We start from the raw sequence: 7,727 nt of genomic DNA on the forward strand, positions 1-7,727 counted from the left end.
GCGCTCCCACGATGACATGTTCAACCAAACTCCCTGTTGTCTGAGGTTAAAAGAAAAGTACAGTCAATGGTAAGCCAGGGGCCTCTCCTAACCTGTCAGTTACCTTTGTTTTTGTTTTGGTAGTAGGAGTACACTGTATTTCCTTTAGACCAATCTATCTATCTATGGCCCCTGGTTAGCCAACCTACTAACCCAAACGTGCACGTTGTTGATTCACGACGTGATAACTGGTGTCAAGTCGGCATAGGATTTAATGGGGGCCATGGAGCTCTTTTTCGTGCAATTAACACTTTGTTCCCCCACACGGCGGTGGTCCTCGTTGAATCACCCATCGCCAATATTTTTGGCACGATCGAGCCGCGAGTCCTCTTCTCTCCAGCCCGGCTATATGCGTCCTTTAAAAGTGCTCTCATATATGCTAATGAAGCACGTTGTTCTAAATTCATTTGGACCTGCCAAAGAAAGTGAGGGGGCGTGTCTAGCTGCAATCACGAAGGCGCGTCCTCCCATTTGCTCGACGTCCTCTGGGCCGATCCTCTTTTCCAGTTGGTGCAAGCTATACTCCCCCACAGAATTATTGCTAAACGCAGTTAATGCAAATGCATTTGAGAAGCGATCACGGCACCAGAAACCACAAGGCTTTGCAGGGAATGCATAACCGCCAGTGCACTAAACGCGTTTGAATGGAGGAGCGTCTTCTAGTGAAGGATTAACCTCCTACCACAAAAACCACTTTTTTTTGCGAGAAAACTTTCAATCTTCTATTCATCTTCAACCATAGCAGTATAACGAACACCAGAAATAATAAAAATTACATTCAAATCAGTAGATCACCTATTGACTCTAGTAAAGGATTGCAATCATGATTTGATGATGAAACTAGGACATGAGAGGTCCTTTTGATGCACAAGGGTAGACTGGGAGCAGGTGTCGCGCGCTAGTTCCGTCACAAGATGCATACAATGACATGTATGTATTCCTCGCAAAAAAAAGACATGTATGTATTGTATCGTCCATCGTAATACCATTCGGAAGTATACCAAGCTCTGGGGGAGCCGGGAGGCACGTGGGAAATAAATGCCCAAAAAGCGACTCTTGTCCATGGGAACAGGGCAACCAACGAGCCCGAGTGACGTGGAGCTCCCAACGCCCACGAGACGCGACATGCGAGCACGGCGTGTATCATCCATGCGTGCCACACACATGCAGCACCAGTGCTCCACTTCAATTGTCCGATGACCCCCGCAGTAACTGACGTGAGTGGTAATGGCTGGATGCATACGCACACTCCTGTGCAGCACAGGACCTAATTAAAACTAGGATCTTGGTTGATTTTATCGTGACTAATAAAAAGGAGCCATCAGCCATGCATGCATGTATCGTACAGGGGTGTTAGTCAAGGACTGTTTTCTCTTGACTTCTAATAATACGAGACGTGTTGATTTTGTCGTGATTAATGAAGAAGAGCCATGCATGCATTTGCCATACAGGCGTATTAGTCAGGGATTGTTTTCTCTTGACTTCTAATAATACGAGATGTGGCACATTGACATTGTTGATCTTGTCCGGTTAAACTGGGGTCTCTCATGTGCCGGTGCTAGGGCATGTACAATGGTGCTATTTTTGGAGTCTCACATATGATAAATGATGAGGTGGAGAAGAGAGAACTCTTAAAAAAAGGCTTGTCTTCTCTTATTTAAGAGAAGACAAGAGATGATCTCTTAGCACAATATGTCTCACAACGTTTTTAGCAATGACTGTTATTGAAGATAAGGCTAAGAGATGACCCATTGCGGACAATTTTTTTCGTCATCTCTAAATTACATGCAAGACTTAATATAAGACTATCTTATCAACCATTGTACATGCCCTTGCATGTAACGTCATGCGTGGGCCTTCCAACATAGTCAGGAAGATGATGATGCAATGATCCGGTTGCTGGCAGAAGAGGATGCACTTGCGTTGCAGTAGGACCCAAATTATTAGATTCACTTGATATAGAACGTTGTGTACATTTACTCCACCAATTTGGAAAAAGGGTCTTCGAGAAAGAAAATAAAGAACATTATACATGGGAGTCCCTACACTTATCTGAAATTAATTTGTACTCCCTCCATCCGGATAGTTGACGCTCAAACGGATGCGTCAACCAATTTTGGATGGATGGAGTATAGGTGATGCGTTGAAATAATTAGCAATTATCGAGTTACTTTAATCTAGATTAATATCATGACAATGGTACTAGCCTTATTAATCACATACGAGAAACTAGACATGCTACCATGTACAAAACACTGAAGTATCACATATACACATGAATCAACAACAAGACGAACAAAATATACGTCGTGGTCAGGATGACCGTAGCGTTGACATTGTTGACAACAATGGAGATGAAGTGATACAGGGCAAACCGTAGGGATCTTCACAAATTATAGGTGGATCTGAGAAGAATCATGAGAGAAATCACAGTGAGTTCTCACAAGGGGAGATACATGAGCCTATAATGAAATGTACATGTATTTAGTTATGTCATGTATGATGCCTGAATCTCCACTATAGCAGGCAGTAGTGAATAATCATTGCACGCACAAGTGAATTGCAGATTAAGAACCCTGGCCAAACACAATGCCAAACAAATAACATGTGACAATATTGAAACGCGGTGACTTACCATAACACGTTGTATAGGCTCAACGATGTCCCTCCTCTTGTTGTGATGTTCCATGAAGGTGCCCCCTACATCCTGTACTAAGAAATCATGTACCTTTTCACTATTGCACCCTATTTGCACGTTGACATAGCTAATTTGAGATCTCTTTACATGATAATACACTGCATATCCCTTGCACATAATTAAATCATCAATTAGTGATTATGTGTGTCGCATAAACTAGCCATGACTTTGTGTAATGGACTTTCAGGCACACTTAGGGATCCTAATTTAGTGCATTACCGTTCCTTTATGCCACATATGACATTGTGTAATGTATGGCGTCTCTATCTTTTATTTAGTAGCCAGTAGTGGTAATCATTTGTTACATAAAGGGATTACAGGTCGAAAATCCTAGTAAAGCACGCCGCCACACACACAACAATACAAGAGAGAGAGAGAGACTTACAAGGTCATAGCAATGCTTCAGTCCAGGATTTTGGTTGGCCAAGGTGTTCAATCCAGAAGAAACATCGTCCTTGTAGATATTGTCAGCTCCATAACATGTAACAATGACCAGTTAGTATTTTTGAAGTACAGCATGTTGGGGAACGTAGTAATTTCAAAAAAATTCCTACACACACGCAGGATCATGGTGATGCATAGCAACGAGAGGGGAGAGTGTTGTCCACGTACCGTCGTAGACCGAAAACGGAAGCGTTAGCACAACGCGGTTGATGTAGTCGTACGTCTTCACGATCCGACCGATCCAAGTACCGAACGTACGGCACCTCCGAGTTCAGCACACGTTCAGCTCGATGACGTCCCGCGAACTCCGATCCAGCAGAGCTTCACGGGAGAGTTCCGTCAGCACGACGGCGTGATGACGGTGATGATGTTGCTACCGACGCAGGGCTTCGCCTAAGCACCGCTACGATATGACCGAGGTGGAATATGGTGGAGGGGGGCACCGCACACGGCTGGAATAGATCAACAGATCAACTTGTGTGTTCTAGGGTGCCCCCTGCCCCCATATATAAAGGAGCAAGGGGGGAGGCGGCCGGCCAGGAGGAGGGCGCGCCAAGTAGGACTCCTCCTTTTCCTTGTTGGAGTAGGAGAGGGAAGGAAGGGAGAGAGGAGGAGAAGGAAAAAGGGGGGCGCCGCCCTCCCCCCCCCTTGTCCAATTCGGACTAGAGGGGGAGGGGGCGCGCGGCTGCCCTAGCCGCCCCTCCTCTTCTCCCACTAAGGCCCATAAGGCCCAATTAACTCCCCGGGGGGTTCCGGTAACCCCCCGGTACTCCGGTTTTCTCCGAAACCACTCGAAACACTTCCGGTGTCCGAATTGTAACACCCCGGATGTAACTTTCCATATTTGTAACTCCGACTCTTGCCATTTTCGGCTATGTGTTATGTTATTCCCTCCGTGGTCGGGTTTTGTTTTTCGTTTTTTGCATTTTGCTCATGTCATGGATTTCTTATTATGTCATCATGTGCATTGCATTTGCATACGTGTTCGTCTCATGCATCCGAGCATTTTCTCCGTTGTCCGTTTTGCAATCCGGCGCTCCTATCTCCTCCGGCGCATCCCTCTTGTTTTCTTTCGTGAGCGGGTGTCAAACATTCTCGGAATGGTCCGAGGCTTGTCAAGTGGCCTTATTATACCACCCGGAGATCACCGGTCAAGTTTCGTTCCATTTGGAGGTCGTTTGGTACTCCAACGGTTAACCGGGCATCCGCAAAGTCCATTTGAGTGTGCAGCAAAAAACCCCTCTAAAAACAGCCCAAAACCCACCAAACTCTCTTCCATGCTCTAGGTCGTTCGATCACGATCGTGTCGTGGAATTAACACGTCAGATGTCCTAGGTGTAAGGACTTAGTCGTGAGGCCAACGCATCTTTGTAGTAGCTTGAGAGGGGTTGAGCGGAATCGAGAGACGCAACACAAGACAAGGATTTAGACAGCTTCGGGCCCCGGGAAACATCATCCGGTAATAGCCCTACATGCTGTTTGTGGCTAGGTCTCATTATGATCATGAGAGAGTCGCCGGGAACCGGCTCTCGGTGTCTAGCCCTAGAGATTGTTTCTTGTTACCTTGTCCCTCTTGGGGAGCCCTGCCCCTCCTTATATAAGTTAGAGGGGCGGGTTACATGTGGAGTCCCAGTAGGACTACAACTAGTCTATCTTCTCTTACAAGTTAATTATAAGTCCGGGTCTTGCTTCCTCGTAAAGGAAATATTCGTCATCCCTTTTCTCTTAATCCGGCCCATCATAATGTAAGCCGGCCTTCTGGGCCCTGGGCCTAGTCTTCTATCTGACCCGTCATCGGGGTCATCCGTGAGTCGTCAGGCTCGTGAATCGTCTGATAGTGAGCCGCCAGATCCGTGAGTCGCCAGTCCTCCGGCGGGTCACGGTGAAGCGCCAAGTCCGGCCGGGTCATACTTCCGGCCGGGTCATTCCGCGGGGTCATTCCGCGGATCGTGTGGGCGAAAACCGCACCTCATTTGGAGCCTCCTAACTCCCTCTACCTATTTAAATGCATCCCCTCCCGAGACGAAACGCAGACGAACCCTAGCATTTTCCCTCGCGCCGCGCCGGACGTGTCCGTACGCCGGCCGGACAAAGCCGCCACCTATCCCGCGGACCTCCTCCACCGCGCCGGCCCGCCCGGCCCGAGGCCAGCCCGCCCGCGCGCGGCCGGGCCCCGAGCCGCCGCCCGTTGCTCCGCCGCGCCCCGCCGCCTTCTCCTCGCCGCGTCGCCGCCGCGCCGGGCAGCATCGCCGCCGTCGCCGGCCGTGCTCCTCGCCGCCGCCCGAGGCGCCGCGCCACTCCTCCCGTCGGTGGCGACCGACGCCGGCGCCGTCGCCCCTCCGGCCGCCGACCTCCCCCACCGTCGCCTTCCTCCTCGTCGCGCCCCGCCGGCCACCTCTCCTCCTCCGGCGAGCAGCCGAGCCCGAGCTCCTCTCTCCCTCGATCGGATCTGGATCCAGCCCACTGTACAGTTGACTTTCTCGAACCCTAGAAAAATCCTCTAAGTTATTTTTCTCTACATCATATTGCCATGTTCAACAGTGCATAACTCCTTGCATGTAGCTACGTTTCGCGCGTGTAATATGTAAAATTGTTCGTCTCGTGATGCTCTACATTTTGTTCAATTGCACCATGCTCATTAGAGGTCATCTTGATGCCCAAATCGCTGTTGCAAGAGGGCTAGTTGCTGTTATCTGCTGGTTCTTATCAGAACTTGGAGATTTGTCATTTTTGTATCATTTAATCTGTGCATCTTATGGGCATAAGCTCTACATGTGTTTTGTTGTATGCCATGCCATCTTTCCAAGGATGTATGCCATGTATTTTTTTGATCTCTTTGGTGACTAGCACAAGCATGCAAAGTAGGCTCCATAATGTTTCTGATTTCAGGGGGACTGTGATTTCTCCGTCCTTGTCTGCTGTTATTTTGTTGCCATGTAAACTTGATGCTACAGAGAGATCCATGCATATTTTGGTGATGTTCAGTAAGGATGTTTTGTATCTATATTGTAATTGATCCATTCCTGCCCTTGTTTGCAATTATGTAGTGCCATAGCATGACTCAATCTTGCTCTACTTTTGCTATAAAATATTTCTGGCAGATTCTTAACATGATATGCAATTTTGCCAAGCTTAGTGTAGTTGATCCATACATGCTATGCTTTTGTTCTTGCCATGGATAGCTTCATAAACATGCCATCTTGTTGTAGGTATTCTTGTTTTGTCATGCGTTGCTCTGTAGTGAGTGCATCAAGCTCACAAAGAGGCCTACATATTATTATTTCTGCCATGCTCTGTTTTCTGCTAAGTCTAAAACCTGATAACGAAACTTGCTATGTTTACATGCTTGCCATCATATCTTCTGATCCTTTTTGGCTTATGATCAGTAAGGGACTTTTGTCTTATGCATTTAGTAGCATACTTCGATGTCTTGTTTTGCTATGTTAAGTTCCTGTAGCATGTTGATTTCGTGCTCTGAATATTGCTACCTGATGCTGTTTCTGCCATGTCCAGTAATTTCACTAAGTCTGTGAACCTGTTATCTTTTGCACTTTTGCCATGCTTGTTTGAGCTTGATATGTTGTGATCTAGCCATAGTTTAGTGTTCATCTTTTGTCAAGCATCTCCTGTAGATTCCTGTCATATGCTTTGTTGCTATGTTGGAGTGTTGTAGCATTGTTGCTTGTTGCATTTTAAGTGCTATCATGCTGTTAATCGCAGATTCGTGTCATTCTTGTTTTGCTTGCCATTTGCAAACCGTGCATCCGTTTCCGGCGAACTTTATATCGATTTCGACCGAAATCATCTCATCTTTCCAGTGGCATGATTGGTTTGCCAATTTACTGCCTTGTTCATCCTTTTCCTTCCGGAGCACGCATATGCATCACATATCATATCTTGCATATCATACATGTTTTGCATCATGTTGCTTGTGCATTTCTCGTGGTTGATTGTGGTTCCGTTTGTTTGTGTTCTTGTCTTGGGTAGAGCCGGGAGACGAGTTCATGAACGAGGAACCTGTTGAGTATGCTTACGAGGATCAAGCTTTCGACAACTTTGAGAACCTTGCAGGCAAGATGACCACCCCTCGAAATCACTTCTATCTTTGCTTTGCTAGTTGTTCGCTCTATTGCCATGCTGCGCTACCTATCACTTGCTATATCATGCCTCCCATTTTTCCATGTCAGCCTCTAACCATCCTTTCCTAGCAAACCGTTGTTTGGCTAAGTTACCGCTTTTGCTCAGCCCCTCTTATAGCGTTGCTAGTTGTAGGTGAAGTTGAAGTTTGTTCCATGTCGGAACATGGATATGTTGGGATATCACAATATCTCTTATTTAATTAATGCATCTATATATTTGGTAAAGGGTGGAAGGCTCGGCCTTATGCCTGGTGTTTTGTTCCACTCTTGCCGCCCTAGTTACTGATATACCGGCATTATGTTCCTTGAGTTTGCGTTCCTTACACGGTCGGGTGATTTATGGGACCCCCTTGACAGTTCGCCTTGAATAAAACTCCTCCAGCAAGGCCCAACCTTGGTTTTACCAT

This window comes from Aegilops tauschii, chromosome 5 (assembly GCF_002575655.3).
Source record: "Aegilops tauschii subsp. strangulata cultivar AL8/78 chromosome 5, Aet v6.0, whole genome shotgun sequence".
NCBI lineage: Eukaryota > Viridiplantae > Streptophyta > Magnoliopsida > Poales > Poaceae > Aegilops > Aegilops tauschii.